This window comes from Clarias gariepinus, chromosome 28 (assembly GCF_024256425.1).
Source record: "Clarias gariepinus isolate MV-2021 ecotype Netherlands chromosome 28, CGAR_prim_01v2, whole genome shotgun sequence".
NCBI classification, from domain to species: domain Eukaryota; kingdom Metazoa; phylum Chordata; class Actinopteri; order Siluriformes; family Clariidae; genus Clarias; species Clarias gariepinus.
This window is the reverse complement of record NC_071127.1, coordinates 7102612-7119606: the sequence shown is the minus strand read 5'-3', so window position 1 is coordinate 7119606 and position 16995 is coordinate 7102612. Positions and strand designations below refer to the sequence as shown.

Here is a 16995-nt window from a genome sequence, read left to right as displayed (position 1 = left end):
CCAAAACATTGAGATAAATAAATATCAGAAAAAATGCCTCTGTCTCTGATCAGAACCGCACAATTATAATAGAGATGGACAAAGAGCCAGTGTAGATGTACAGATTGCATGCAGACAGGACATTAGGAACACAACAGTGGAATGTAGCACTACAGACAGAACTCTAATGGTAAGGTGAGACAACAGTGCAATAACAAACATGTGAATGCTGACGGATGTGTGACACACACACACACACACACACACACACACACACACACACACACACACAGATAAAGGAGAGAATGAGGGTGGCCCTTTACACATATTTCAACATGGCATGGGGACTCTTTCTCTTCTGCATATTTGCTGCTCAATGTAAGTAGACCAAAATATTACATGGTTTATCTCAAACACAAGGGGCTCCCAAGGTAGCCAAAAAAGACATCTATAAATACCATAGTCTAATTTATAATGTTTTTAAAACTGTACAGCAAACATTACAGAAAACACTCATTGATGGGATCAAATTATTGTGCTCTTACCTAACACAAGAACATTTAAATTGTATCAATGTACCAGATCTGGAGATGTTCCACGCAGAGATGATTTCCTGATGATGAGTTCAATCATTTTAAAATTAGTTTTAATTCTGGTCCAATTCTGACTCTATGATGAGCAAAGATAAAAGTCGAGTGGTATTGGGTCTTTTTTATTTTTAGGGTTATTTGAAATGAAATGAAAAAAACATATTACATTTCATTCAGATGTTTGTTCCACAAAGTACAGTTTTACCTAGAAAACAAAATATATTTACTTGACGCTTCACAGCCATACACAGTATGATATGCAGTAAAATGTTTGTATAACCACCCAATATCTAAAAAATACATAAATTAATGAATAAACAAATAAAGAAATAAAATATGAAATAAGAGAATTATATTAATATAGAAAAACTTTAACTGAAAAATTTACAATATGTACAAAGTTGCTACTAAAATATGATTAAACTAGGAGTGTATGAGATGTTAAGTGTATGTTATAATTACTTTTATAATTACCAATTGCTACAAATTGAATTTTATTTCAACCAACATTGATTTATATAGCACCTTCACAGCATTAAAAAATGACAATAAAATGTCACTAAGATAAGATTTTATTTAAGATAGTCTTTGTTCTTTTTTCTTGTGTGGAGGATAGTTATTATAAAATGTTACACTAATTTATTATTTTCGTAAGAAATAAAACAAATAACGATGTGGTATATGTGTAAAGTTATGCAGAATAAAAAATCTGTTCACTATTTTTTTTTATTTTCCTTTTAATGACTAATCATTTCTACCTTTTTTTTTTAAACATAAGCATTTACCCAGACATGTGTCTCAGTGAGCATTACATTTTAACTTCTACTTACATTTTATGAATGAAATGTAATAGAAATAGCAATTACCAGGACCCTGAAAGTGTCAATAAGGTCTGATTATAAGTGTCTTCATAGTTGATTTTTATATCGATTGATTTGATTTGTTTTACTATTACATGCTCATCACAGGTTATCTTTTTAAGAATAATATATGAGTACATAAAAATTATTACAATTTGACATGTTTACACTCTAGAATATTATTTTTGTCGTATGTTTTTCAGGCATTTCTCTCTCAAACATCGTTCAGTATCCCGCAGTAGTGAAGGTGTTTCGTGGTGAAACGGTCTCACTGACGTGTGATACGCAGGAAGTTTTGTACAAATGTGATACAATGTTCTGGTTTAAAGTGGATCAGAGAACCGGAGAGATGATGTTGAGCAGAGCCGTTCACACGGAGAAGAAAGAAAAACTGTGTAAAGGATTCATCTATAACACGAACACGACTGATTCAGGAACTTACTACTGCTCGGTTAAACAAAGTTTTATAGCTTACACAGGCAACGGATCCACTGTAATCATTACAGGTAGAGTGTGTGTGTGTGTGTGTGTGTGTGTGTGTGTGTGTGTGTACAATATAGGTAAAATAAAACGATTTGAATTTTGACATCCAATATTTAATTATACAGTGTAGTTGATGCTTGTGATCTTGTGTGTATTAATACATTATTTAGTGCTGCTTGAGACACTTATAGTAAATCATGTTGTGTACAGAGCGCAGTCCTCGTCCCAACATAACGGTCTATGTCCCGAATGTGAGTGTCGGACCCTCGGTCTCTCTGCAGTGTGTGGTGATGGGGGTCGTCCCGTCCGAAGTCAGTGTGTCCTGGGTTATAGATGAATCAGAGATGACCGGGTGGACGGAGTCGGGCTGGACACACACTAACGCCTTAGCTGTAGATTACACACGTGCTTACATCAGCGTTCCCTCAAAGAACTGGACGGAGGCTCAGAATGTGGAGTGTGTGGTCGAGGTGGACGGCAGACGCTTCTCTAAATCTGCTAAAACAGGTGATGATAAATAATCTTAGCAGTGTTAGCAATAAAGACGTTTTAAATGTTAGCCAAGTTACTTCATTGCTGCTAATATTAAACTATTGAGGTGTTGAGTCTGTACTTAAATGTGATTTGCTTCTGTGTGATTTATAATTTTTTTTCTTTCTCTTTGTAAATAATTTCTCTGCACAGGTTCCAGTCAGACGTGTTTGCTGTTCTTGTTCTTTGGTGTGGGTTTGACCTTCATTACTCTCATCACCATTATAGTTCTTTGTGTGCTGTAGTGGAAGGAGTCTCTTGCAGTTAAAATTGAAATAAACACACCTACTGCACAGGTTGAAGAACTGATGCATGTTTATTTTCCTTAGGAGGCAATTAGAGATCACAGACAGCAGAGGATTGATTATATTCTCCACATGATATTCCTTGGCTGTAAAAAAAAAAGCGGGGGGTGGGGGGGGGGTTAATTTTTTGTATTCTTCCTTGTTTTTTTTGGAAATGAAACATAAGTATGGACCTGAACTGCATTTGAGAACACAGAAGCACTGCTTTAAACCAGACTTTTGTTTTGCCTGCTTAATCAGAATGTCCAAGAAACTTGTGTGTATACAGATTTAATAAAATTAAATAATTATAATGGGACAAGTGATATTATTCAAAGTTTTTTTTCTTGATTGGAAATTTTACAGGCGTATCCCAGAAGATAATAAGACGATGTACAAGAGGCATCATTGTGGAAAAAATTATTACTCATCTTTTTTTTTACATTTGAACAAAAAGTGTCATGTCCAAAATTATACATACCCTTCTCAATAACCTTTATTGGCTATTACAGCAATCCAAAGCTTTCTATAATTGCTGACCAGCTTTTAGCATGTCTCCATTGGTATTTTTGCCCATTCATCTTTAGTGATGAGCTACAACTCTTTCAGGTTAGAGGGTCTCCTTTCCATCACCCTGATCTTTAGGTCTCTCCACAGATTCTCAATTGGAGTCTGGCTGGGCCACTGCAAAAAGTCAATGGTTTTGTCTGCTAACCATTTCTTTAACACTTTTACTGTGTGTTTTTTGGGTTGTTGTTGTGCTGAAATGTCGACTGGTGCCCAAGGACAAGTTTCTCTGCAAACTGCCTAAGGTTGTTGTTGAGTATTTTGATGTATTGCTCCTTTTTTATGGTGCCATTTACTGTGATTAGGTTCCCTGAAAAACACTCCCAAAACATTAGGTTCCCAGCACCATGTTTGACAGTAGGCCAAATGAAGGCTACATCATTGTGGCCTAACAATTCAAAGTATGTTTAATCTGACCATAAAACAGAAGACCAGAAGTCTTCTTCTTTGTCCAGATGAGCATTTTCAAAGGCCAAGCGGGCTTTTGTGTGCCTTATCTGGAGAAGTGGTGTCCACTTTGGGCTGTGTCCGTGGAACCCAGCGGTGTGCAGTGTCTGTTGGACTGTCTGCTTTGAGATGTTGCCACCAGCAGAACCCAGATTCATCAGGTTGACCTTGGTTGTGATTTATTTATTTATTTATTTTTTTAGATTAGGCTTTTTGGTGTGACCAATTTGTCTATAGTAAATGTCCCACCACAGTCATAAAAATGGAAATAAATACAATAATCACCATTGGACCACAGAGGTTCATGGATGGGTGGATGGATGGAATATTTTACATTTATGCTATTTGGCAGATGCCCGCATCCAGAGTGACTTACATTTTTATCTCATTATACATCTATGCAATTGTGGGTTAGGGGGCCTTGTTCAAGGGACCCAGCAGCGACACCTTGGTCGTGATAATGGGGTTAGAACCTGGAACCTTCTGACCAATAGTCCAATGCTGTAGCCACCATATATATTTGGGGACTTATTTTACCTTTATCACTACATTTCTGGGTAAAATATCATCATAGTTTCTACTCCACTATGTTATACAACATCTGTCTTTTTTTTTTTTTTACTTATGAGCAGAACAAAGATGTCAGTCAGGGTACAGCACAGATTTTATTATAAATTATTTGCTTTGACCCGCTGCTCTTTCACCTGTTAGATGTTTCTAATTAGTGAACACAGAATGTTACTCTTACAAAGTTAGTGCTAGAAACTGCATGACCAAAAAATGTCCTGAACTAATTACTTTCATACCTATTTGGACTAGTTTTGCATGCTGCAAATGGTGTCGATGATGAGTGAAGTTCTACAATTATGATTTCAATAATTTCAAATACTTTGATTAGAGTAATATTGTAACAGGACTATCTCTACCTTTTTATTCAAGTCCAGGATTTGTGAACTTCATCCACCACTGAGCATGGCCAATAACAAATGTGCAACTAAAAAGCGACGGCACACTGAGTTAAGGTGCGGATGTGTGATGGCCCCTGAAAACTCCAGCTACTCTCACTCTGAGGCGTGTGGTTAGAGCCAGGGGAGCTGCAAAGCACAAGATCAAAGCAGATTATGAGAGAGTGAGCAGTTAACATACGACTATGTGCATGGGATCGAACTCATCAAAAGGAAGTTGAGCAACAAATAGCGCAACAACTAAACCAAGTTATGATATACTAAAAAAATAAGTAAATAAGTGAACCTAGTATCACAGGAGCACAAACCACAACCTTTCACACTACCAACAGTCATCTAAAGAACCGATACTAATAGTACAGGATGAAAACAAAACTGATATATTATATATAAGATGCCACAGACCAGACTCTGAACAATCAGAATGTAAATTCTGATTGTTCAAAATGTGACGATTAGTTTTGTTTGTTTTTAATAATAGATTGAAAATGGGTGTTTGATTGATCATTTATGCAATGAAAGTATGGAAAGGGTGTCCAGTGTGAAATAAAGTCTTTATAGCAGAAGAATCTTAATTTAAGTGTCAATTTCTTAAACAAACACAAGACCAGACACATGCTTTTCTATAATGTGTATTTCTATGACGTGTGAAAACACATTAATCTGAAAGCCTGGTTTCTGTGAAGTTAGGACAATGAGGACTGCAAAATGCAACACCAAAATGGAAAGGCTAACAAACAAAAGCAGCTTATTACCGTGTGTGTGTTTTTTCCTTGCCTCAGCTGTTGAGTCAATTTTTCAACTTAGCTAGGGTTTTATTTAATTATTTAATTTATTATCATTTAGACAAGCTACAGAATGGTGTCTGATCTTTGCCAATAGTGGGCCTCATACATACAGTACCTCCATAACATTTTTCAAGGCCTGTGTACAGCATTTTTACATGATTTAAATAATTAGATACACTATTTAGATACACTTCCAAGTCATAATCCTTTAATGAAGGTCTTTCTTTTGTGCTTGCCCAACAATATGGCTGCATGAAAAAAGTGATGTTACTAAATATTTCCTGCACAAGGTCTATAGTTTCTGCTCAGATTCAGGCAAATGCTGCAAAAACTGATAGGACAGCTCTTCACACCACGAAAGCAACTCAAGGCAAAGTAGTTAGTCAAGACCATGTCTAATTTAGGAGATTATAAACAATCATGTATCAAAACTTCATCTAATGCAGAAGTTCAAGACTCAGGCTTTTACTACTATGCAATTTTACACTAATATATATATATATAGTGTAAATATATTTGTAAATGTCAACAGTCATTGTTACAGGTGAGTTTCAGCAGGAGGCCCAGGTTCCATTTCCACCCAATGTCCAAACCCCGGCCATACAGTGTTGGTTCCAAGCCCGAATAAAATAGAAGGGCTCCATCAGGAAGGGCACCCGGTGTAAAACTTGTGCCCAGCAGCTGTGGTAACCCCACGACAGGAAAAGCTAAAAGAGCGTCAAGTCTCAACTTTCTCCATTAAATAAAACATTTACTTAGATTAAATAGTCTGCTGAAGTTACCAACATGTTCTCTGTATCTTTTACTTTCTTGCAAAAAGTTGGATATTCTTGTTTGAACCCTGGCCATATTAATCAGGTACTATTTTTTTTATTTGATTTTATTTTTTTCTGCATGTAAGATTGTGGGATGGGTAATAACCAGATCATGTAAATCTGTGAACTCATACACTGAAGGAGAAAATGGAAAATGTGTTTATTTAATTTTCAAATTTTAAATAGATTTGATATAATTTATGCTTGTAGAAAAAAAGCCACACAAATTAGCATATTCATGTTATCAACAGTAGCCTGTTGAATAAAGGGGGGATGTGTGATGGGCCCCCGCTCCCGTCGGCTACACTCGCATGAGGCCAGTGTGGTTGAAAACAAGGCGGGCTTTAAAGCGAAGTATTGAAGCAGAACATGAGAATCTGTAAGAAACATAAAGGACGGTGCATGGCCTGATTTTTTTTTTTTTTTTTTTCCAAAATGAAGTTGAGCAATAAATAACTGAAAAACCGAACTAAACAATCTATCATAAAAGGGAAAAACACCAGAACACCAAGTGTTTGTCTTGCACTCAATAAGCTTAATAATCTGATCTAAGTCTAATTTAAAAAGTCTTAAAACAATGAGTATTTGTAATTTGTCTCTCCCAGTTGCTTCTTAAAACAGTATATGCTCAGTAAGCATTAAATGTCCTCAGTGTTTCAGTCAGATTTTTGAACAATGATGAAGTGCTGTATAAAGAAATGCTTTTGGTCTGAATGTGTTTCTTAATGTTCCAGTATCAGTGACTCTGACAGTATTTTAAATTTCAACTCAAATCACAGGTTTTTATTAATGCACTCATTATAATACTTTGTTGTTTCTATATTTACAACACACACACACACACACACACACACACACACACACACACACACACACACACACACAGGAACATTATATAGCACATAATCTAAACATCTAACAAAAACAAATCCTGATTAATGTAAGGCATCATTTCTGAAACAAGTTGATTATTTAGCATTTACTGTTTGGAAGGAGTCTCCAGTGTCAGCAGTTTAACCAAACAATATTAACTGTAATTATAAATGGATACAAAGTATTTTAATTCTTATTGCCTTTACATCTATGTGATTTCATAGTACATATGTACAGTATTTTGTACAGCATCTTGTATTATGTAGTTATGATCCAAAAAACATTATATAAATTTATGTAAATCTATTACATCTTCTATAAAATTCTATAACAGAAGACTTTTATTTAATCAAAGATAGACTATTTTTGCACATGTACAGTTTATAGTCACCAAGTAAAATAATAAAATGTTCAGTGGTCATTATAGTAGATAAAGTACTGATTGATCAAAAGCTTGCAATTTTTTCTACACTCAATATGGATTTCAGTAAAAATGTAAAAAAACTGAGCTGAAGTGAGAGGTGTTGGTTATAAAGCCTGATGTGGTTAGAACAATGAACCTCCGGCTGAATGTCCGGTAACAAAAGGAACTCCTTAAAACGCAACTGTTCGCATTTAATATGTTTTCATCTCACAGGACTGATATCCTGCCTCAGAAGTTTGTCTATTTATAATATGATGAGGTTTATCATATTATATGTTTAATATTTATTTTATTTTTACATAGTTACTGTATATAATAAGTTAGTTTAGTTGTAGTTTGGTTTATTATTAGACAAGTCTAATGTTGGCTTATTCTAACATATATACCATGCATGAATGACCTCGTTGAGTTCACAGCACAGACTTTCACTCTTTTACAAACAGTGTTTTTCTGCTGTTTTTTTGTTCTTCTTTGTAAGAGGCAAATGACGACTTCCACATAACAGGCTGAAAAAAGAAACTTACTGAGCACTTTAGCATGGCAACCCGGCTGCTGCTCTTCTGCTGTGTTTTCACTTCAAAAAGTAAGTTTGCATCTTTTCTGTTCTTGCCATTTAAAAGTTTAAAATAATGGGAATATAAATATATTGTTTGCCAGGTATAATCAGGATATCATAGGGTTTTAAACAGCTGAACAGCTGAAGGTTTGATTGAGATTGCATTACAAACATAATAATTAATGTAAATAAATATTACATTAATGTAAATATATATAGACTTGATGCAATAAATTCTCCAAATTACATTTGTCTTGTTAACTTAAAAAATTATTTATGAAGGTTAAGTTGTCTGCGTAAAAGTACCCTCATAACCAATAAGTATATTTTTAGCAATGACTTCAAAAATGCTATTGTAATTTTTCTTTTTTAATTTTTGTCTTGTAGCTTCTCTCTCATCCGTGGTGATTCAGTCTCCTGAGTTCATCAGTAGCTCCGTCGGTGAATCTTTTACATTAAAATGTGCTCGTGACCTGCCGTTTACTTACTGTTACAGCTCAGTATCCTGGTTCAAAGTCAATCCAAGAACCGGCAAACTGGATGAAGTCAAACAAGCCAATGATGAACTAGTGGATGATAAAAAATCATGTAGTAAGACATTCACTGATGTTGAAGTTAAAGACTCGGGCGTTTACTACTGCTCCATTTTAAATGATCAAATGGTTTTTATTGGCAAAGGCACCAGAGTCGTCATTACAGGTGAGTTTATTTAAGTTACGTTAAATTTACTTTGGGAAACACTAGAGATTACCCAGATACATATTTAAAAATAGCCTAAACCTGAGCTTTAAAAAAAAAAGTTTATTAGCCACTAAACTGATCTCAAATACAATATAATAAATCAGTTATATATTTTCAAAACAATTATTTTCACTATTTGATTGAAAAAAAGCCTATTAAACAATATCAAGGTGAAAATATAATAATAATAATAATAATTATTATTATTATTATTATTATTATATATAAAGTAGTAAAAACTATTTTTTTTTCTATAAAAACTATATTTATTCGATGTATGTGTGTGTTGTAGAAAAGGGTCCATTACAGCCATCCATCATTCCGTACACACCACTGGAAGTGGAAATGAACGTGGACGCTTTCTCTGTCCTCCTGCAGTGTGCTGTGATGGACGCCGTCCCCTCTCAGATCAGGGTCTGGTGGTTGATTGATGGAGAGGAGCGCACAGGATGGACAGAATCAGGCTGGACACGACACGACGAGTCAGTCTCGGAATACACTCGAGCTCAAATCATCATTCCTGCAGAGGAGTGGATCAAAGCGGCTCACACCATCGAGTGTGTGGTGCAGTATGAGAACATGAGCATTTCCCAAACTCTGCAACGACACAGTAAGGAAAAGTTTATTGTCTTTTAATTGTAGAGCTAAGTAAAACTGATTAGAGGGTATAAAGGTAATCCTTAGTTTAAGTGCCTGGACAGGCAGAGTTTCTAAACGTAAAAGTACAAAAAAAATGCTTTGAAAACTAAGAATAAGATTTTGACGTGTTATTTAAACTTTTACTTAAATATTATTCCTCAGCACCTTTTTCGATAATGGATATATTTTGTTTTGTATGCATACATTTGTTTATTTTATATATCACTAGCTAGAGATATAATTAAAGATGAAAAGGGCAATTGCCTGTAAGTAATAATAAATAATTTTTAATTAAATTTAACTGATTTAACTGTTTTTTTTTATTTCATAGTTTTTATTTCATCAAAAATAAATTTAAAAAATGTTAAATTTTACTATTTAAGCATGTTTTAATATAGTGTATTAGAGTACTGAAGCAGACATTCACATCGATAATGCCAGTTTTATCCTAAATCATCTATTCCAAACATTTTCAAATGTTTTTTTTTTTTTTGTACTCAAGTCTCTTTTATGGTACAAGTGTAATTTTTTTTCTACAATTTTAATTTCTCTCATAAAATGAGAGGCTCAGTAATAAAATGCTAGATATTCAAATTATGTAAAAAAATATATTTAAGAAAGTACATTTTAATGTTATGGAAATTAATATGAAGCTTGTCCATGCATGAGGTTTTGTAGTTGTGTAACCATACTGTATTAGGCCAGATGTCACATTGGGGCCACCCAACAATTTTCACACCTTTTTGAAATATTTTGTTAAAATTTTGTTGTTTGGTAGTAAGACTAATTTATTACCAAGTTCACTTTTTAAAAAGTGCTTCTATATCTCTTTTTACAAACATACAGTATAAACAAATCACTGCACCTACTCAGGTGTGAGTTAACATTAAAGATGTTATCTGTACAGTCTTGTTTAATTAATGCTGAAAAAATGGTATATTAGACATTTCCTAAAATAATTTAATGTTATTCATTTAAAAAAATTAATATATACACTATCGTTCAAAAGTTAAGGGTGACTTTCTAACTCCATGATGGTTCCTGATTTTTATTTCTTTCTACATTGTAAAGGAATGCTGAAGGCGTCCAAAAATGCATTAATCTCCTTTGAACAGTTGATATTGAGATGTTTCTGCTACTTCTGCTCTGTAAAGACTTCATAACGCCTCTAATCTGAGGTGCTGTTAATTGGTCATTTTCAGGCTGATAACTCTAAATGAACTTCTCGTCTGCGGCAGAGGTATAAATAACAACTAACTGTTGTTTTTGTTGTTGTTACGTAATTACCTAATTCCATATGTATTATTTTATAGTTTTGAAATCCCCAGTATTGTTGTAGAATGTAGAAAAGAAATCACTAAACAAAAACAAAGAAATTTGCGTGTAATCCCAACGTGATCCCAAACTTTTGAACGGTAGTGTGTGTATGTATGTATGTATGTATGTATGTTTGTATGTATGTATGTATGTATGTACATACACACACAGTATAGATGTGTGTGTGTGTGTATATATGTATATGTATGTGTATATATGTATGTGTATGTATGTGTGTGTGTGTGTGTGTGTGTGTGTGTGTGTGTATATATATATATATATATATATATATATATATATATATATATATATATATATATATATATACAGTAATTATCTCTAGCAGGTAACTCAGACTCAACGTGTTCATGGCTGCTGTATGGAGGCGGCGGCAGCGTCTTCACCATTGCCGTGACGCTCGCTTTGATTCTATGTTTACGGAAAGGTAAACAAAATCACGCCTTGATTATTCAGCAAGTATCTTCAAATCAAATGAATAAATGTTATTTAAGATTATACAACAAACGTGGAAATGTGTGGGTGTGACATGTCTGACATGACTCATCGTTAGGACATGAACATCTGTGTGTTTCATCAACAGCATTAATTCTGCACTGCTGTAATAGTATTTTGATTGAAACACTTGAATATTAGCCATATATATATATATATATATATATATATATATATATATATATATATATATATGTATATATATAAAATAACCTTTAGAAAATGTACTAGGGTAATTAGCCAATAAACTTGTCTTAGATTCAATATATTAATGTGTATATATGCACACATCAGGAAAAGAAAAATAATATGAGGTAAATTAATCTAATATCATCTAATATCATGTTTATAAATATATAACATAGCAATACTTTTCCTAAAGAGTGTAAAAAAAATTTATGTACACATCACTTTATACACTGAATGTGTATAAACAGTATGTGTGTGTATATCACCCAGTTAGAGTGAATAATAATAATAATAATAAGAAGAAGAAGAAGAATTGTATAATTATTAATACAGTTATTGATGATAAACTGTTGCAGTTGTTCGTCACTCTGTTTAATCTTTTTTTTATTTTTTTTTGTAATAAAGTTGAGTTCTGAGTGTAAGAGCAGACACTGTTCTCATCATTGTTCTCACCTGTACCTGTGTTTCTACAGAGAAACATCCACACAGAATGATTACAGAGCAACCTTCTACCATAACGGTATCAATCCTCACATGTTTCAACATTTACTTTTATCAAACTCCATGTGAAGTTACTGACATGATCTCTGTATGTTTTGCTTTCTTGCAGGAAGTTGAATATTCTTGTGGGAACTTTGACCATGATGATTAGCTACTGACAAATTAACCATAGTCAATACTCAAAACAATGAGACAATAAAAACTATTGACTGTAACCTGATAATTAAACATACAAAAAAAAAAAAATAGATTCGAGTTGAAAAGTAACTTAAAGTTAATTAACTTTTACATTTTAAAAAAAGAATCTTATTTTAAATATTAGTTTTTATGTCAGTCATGTACACTCACAATTCTACATTTGTATTTTTTATTAATAAACAAGTATTAAATATTAATCAAATAAATGTGTTGAATGAATAATAATTATACAAACTAAATTACAGCTATGGTAGCAAAAGTTTTGTCCTGTGTTTTGGTCCTGAGGCCATTCATGTGGGGTCGCTTCCCAGCCAAGGGAGTAGGTTTACTCACAGTTTTTGCCTAAGAACACAGCCATGAATAAAGACTGGTACAAAAACATATTCCGAGAGCAACTTTTTCCAACAATCTAAGATCAGTTTGGTGATGATGATTGCCTTTTTTAAGATGATGGAGCTTCTCACCATAAGGCAAAAGTGATAACTAAGTGCCTCAAGGAACAAAACATGGAAGATTTAGGAAACTCCCCAGATTTTAATCCTATTGAGAACTTGTGGTCAATCCTTAAGAGCAGGTTGGACAAACAAAAACCCACAAATTTTGACAAACTCCAAGAAGTGTTTATGTAAGAATGGGTTGTGAAGTTGATTGACAGAATACGAGAGGGAATTGTAGAGGTCTTGAAAAAGAAGGGTCAACATTGCAAATATTGAGTCTCTGCATAAACTTAATGCAATTGATTTAAAAACATTGAAACAGCAGACTTTGTGAAAAATTATATTTGTGTCATTCTCAAAACATTTGGCCACAGCTATTTCACAATATACACGATGAAACAGTATGCTTCCAAACAGATGGGAATTTATTTTACAGAGAATTTTGTAATTATCATACGCTTAGGCCATGGATAAAAGCCAGATCATGTGACTCTATAAATAAAGAACTCAGACATTGAATGAGACAAATCAAACTAATACACATGTCTGTACTTTATGTGTTTTGTCATTGGTTTTTCACCCATTTCTGTAACTATAAATCATCAAGTGTTCAGTATATTGATCAGCAGATCTGTCATGCCCTCTGCTGGACAAAGTGTAAAGAATTTTCTGATTACCAGAAAGTTTTAAAGGCTATAAATTGTTGCATTACTTTGAGACATGGCATGTTGGACTGGAAGAACTTGAGTGTCCTACACAGAACCCTGGGTGAAATTAACCTCAACTCAGTCAACCCAGATTTACACCTTTGAGATGAATTGGAAGTGGAGTCTCCTCAACATCCGTGCATCAGTGCCTGAGATAACTATTGCTCTTGTAGCAAAATCAACATAAATTCCCATGCTCCAAAATCTAGTGCAAAGCATTCCCAAAAGAGTGGACCTTTTTAACTTTGATTATGATTACATTTACAACCCACACGGAAAAAACCTATATAAACATATATGTTTTAATATAGGTTAGATATAGGTTTTTAATATATGTGACATATATAAAATTGGCTGTTTTCCTATATTATATGTACATATATGTGTACATATATACGTGCATATATGTACCTATATATACATGCATACATGTACCTATGTGCATATATGCACCTATATTTTTACCTAGATATTAGTAAAATTATAAAAATCCATAGCTGCTAGACAACATAAATAAAAGCCCAAAATGTAGAAAATCTTTTTCTTTTAAGAACAATCAAATAAAAAAAGAATAGAGAATAGAGTACAAGAACAAAAATAAGACAAAAAACTCAACAGGAAGAAAAAATATATATATATATTTTGAGGACCTTCTCAGCTTCGTGAGCTTTGAATTGATAGATGTGCCTGTCTGCCCTCGGGTGGCTGCCGGCCACTTCTTCAATGTAGCATCTAGAAAAGAGAAAAATAATAAGACAGTTTAATAATAATAAATGATTATTTATTAAAACTTCAGATGACAACAATTAGTGCCACGAGGTTATTTGCTACACTATATGTTCTACAAAATAGAGGACTACACACCTTATAGCGCAATACCCCAGAAATGTGGCTTTAAAGGAAAGGTAGAATTAAGAAGTGAGCAAGCGATGAATTAGTATATAGGTCCCAAGCAGATACAGTAACAATAATGGGTGCCCTACCTTATGCAGTCTCCAATGCCTAATAAACGCGACCAGCTGCTCCCTCTCCTCTCTGGTTGGCTTCCCACCTTAAAGTAATATTTCAAAATTATTATTAAAGGGGGGTAAAATTAAGGTGGAGAAAGCAAGAGTTTTTTTATATACACATCACGTTTTCTTGAGGTTCAAGATAATACAAAAATGGTAAGTAAAAAAGCGATGGCCCGCACACAAACATAATTTATTCCACAGAACATGACTGACTTGGTTTTTTTTTTATTTCAAGGACAGAAGAGACTAGGAACATGTTTTGTACCATTCAGGTTGCAGCAAAGTCTCCGAGTCGAAGGTGCCCAGCAGCAGATTCCGCACCATGGCAGTAGCAGAGGTGGCAAGGCGGGCTGCTCTCCACGCTTCTGCCTGGCAAAACAACCCAGAGCCCTTTCAATCTAAAAAATAATTTCACATCACAATATTAATTTATTGGCAAGTTTTAAAAACTTTCATGTTTCATACTGATTCTTGCTTAGCTTCCCAATAGTTAATAGGATTTTATGTATAAATGCAGATTAATGATAAAGCAACCATAATCTAAAGCTATCCAAAACAAGGGGAAATACTTTAGAACATTTATAAACATCTGTAAACTCCATAAGGCATTAGCTTAGCCACCGGGAAATATCATGTTTGTGCTACATACAGAAAGGCAGCATGTTAGCATGATTTACCTAAACTATGTAAATGGCATTGAAAGCCAATGTGTCACACAAGCTGACAAGAGCTAGCTGAAGTGAGGAAAATATTTACTAATATTAGTTTAATATTATCAGAATAAGAGTTATATAAGACTTAATAACTTACCCAGTGTGTCCTCCTGGATTCTCTCTTCAAAATGCTCCCGTTCGTCGTCAGGGCCACACAGTCTTCTTCTGAGGTAAATGTAAACTCCTCCCACTTTCCAGAACATTCTGAAGAGTTTCCTTAGCGCGTGTCATCCAAACGTGCAGAAAACTGAATCAGTGTGTAAACTCAAGCCTGTCTTTGTGTGTGTGTGTTTCATGCCGGTGTCCGGGGGCGTGGCCTAGTATGTAAATTAGCCGGACTGATTTCCGTGTGATTGGCGTGTGGGCGTGTCCTGCCTCGGGTCATTAGCAGATAATGCGACAGAAATTCTAAAATGTGTATAACTATAGTTAAATTCCATAACATGCCAATTACATGTGATACCAATTTCACGTGCTCGCACATAAGTTTTTTGCTTTTTTTTTTTTGTTAGTTCTTAGTTATTGCCTTGATAATAGAAAATATGAGCGCATCATGTATGAGTTGCCAAAGTGAGATATGAGCTAAAATGACCAGATCCTGCCATGAGCTATATAGGAGACATATCTTGTATGTACATATAGGGCTTATATGTGGATATAAAGAAGCAATACAGGAGACCTATATGGCCTGTATATGCACCTCAATTTTGCCTATATGCAGCATACTGTATCTATGCATATATACTGCATATAGGTTTTATATATGCGCATATATCCTCATATAGGTTCCTTCCATGTGGGAAAATTTGAATACAGGAATGTTTGTTGCATCAGGGAAGAAAAACCCCATAGATGTGATAACCTGGTCATTCAGTACATTCAGGTCGTCAGCTGACTTCATTTTATTGCCCCATAACGTTGCTGAGTCTTGACCTGAGCAACTGATCAACTCCAGATCATAACACTGTCCAGAGGCTTGTACAGTGGACACTATGCATGATGGGAGCATCGCTTCATGTGCTTCCCTTCTTACCCTGACACGCCCATCACTCTGAAATAAGCTCAATCTGGACTCATCAGGTCACATGACCTTTTCCCATCACTGCTAAGTCCAAGCTTTATGTTATTTATACCAGCTTTAAAACTATAAAAATTTTCTTCCTGTTTTTAAGGCCTTGAAACTATTCTTGATCCAACCAATTGATTCATTGAATTCCACAAAGAATGCAAACTAGTTAAATTACTAGTTAGGCATTTTTATCCTTAACATTGATAATGCTTCATTTATTAAGTGTTGCATGAATGGTATGAGTTTAGTTTGAACCAGTTGTCACACAAGGAGATTTAATTATATATTGTAAATCACTGTGTTCTAAATTCTGCCATTGTTTTAAAATCCAGAGCATTATTATTATTATTATTATTATTATTATTATTATTTATTTTAATTAAAAACTTAATTTATAAAGTACATTCAAAAGCGAGCTTGCCTCTGAATTAGTGTTGTATAACGCATATCCAAAGCAAGTGACTCAAAAGCACACAGGGTGTAATGTAACTGAATCAGGCAAACAGATCAGATTTTGTTTTTCCCCTGTAAGGGATTAAACCCATAATGTCATGCTGCCATTTTTACTGCCTCTCAATACTGAATATTACACAGTAACTGTCATCACACCATCATTAGGAAAGGAACTCACCATGAGCTCATGTGAGTGCATGTCCTGATGTGCGTGTATATGTCCTGATGTGCCATCGTTACTATTCATAAGCTAACCTTTCAGCGACACCATTTTAAGCAACGTGACAGAGTGCATTCATGGTTCGAGCTGTAAACCCTACATACATGTAATTGTTACAGGATG

General features: G+C 34.2%; 1 pseudogene; it reads left to right on the top strand.

Moving 5' to 3' along the window:
• The first annotated feature begins 7820 nt into the window (after nucleotides 1–7820).
• LOC128515603 (uncharacterized) lies at nucleotides 7821–12228 on the top strand (annotated as a pseudogene).
• The last annotated feature ends 4767 nt before the right edge of the window (nucleotides 12229–16995 follow it).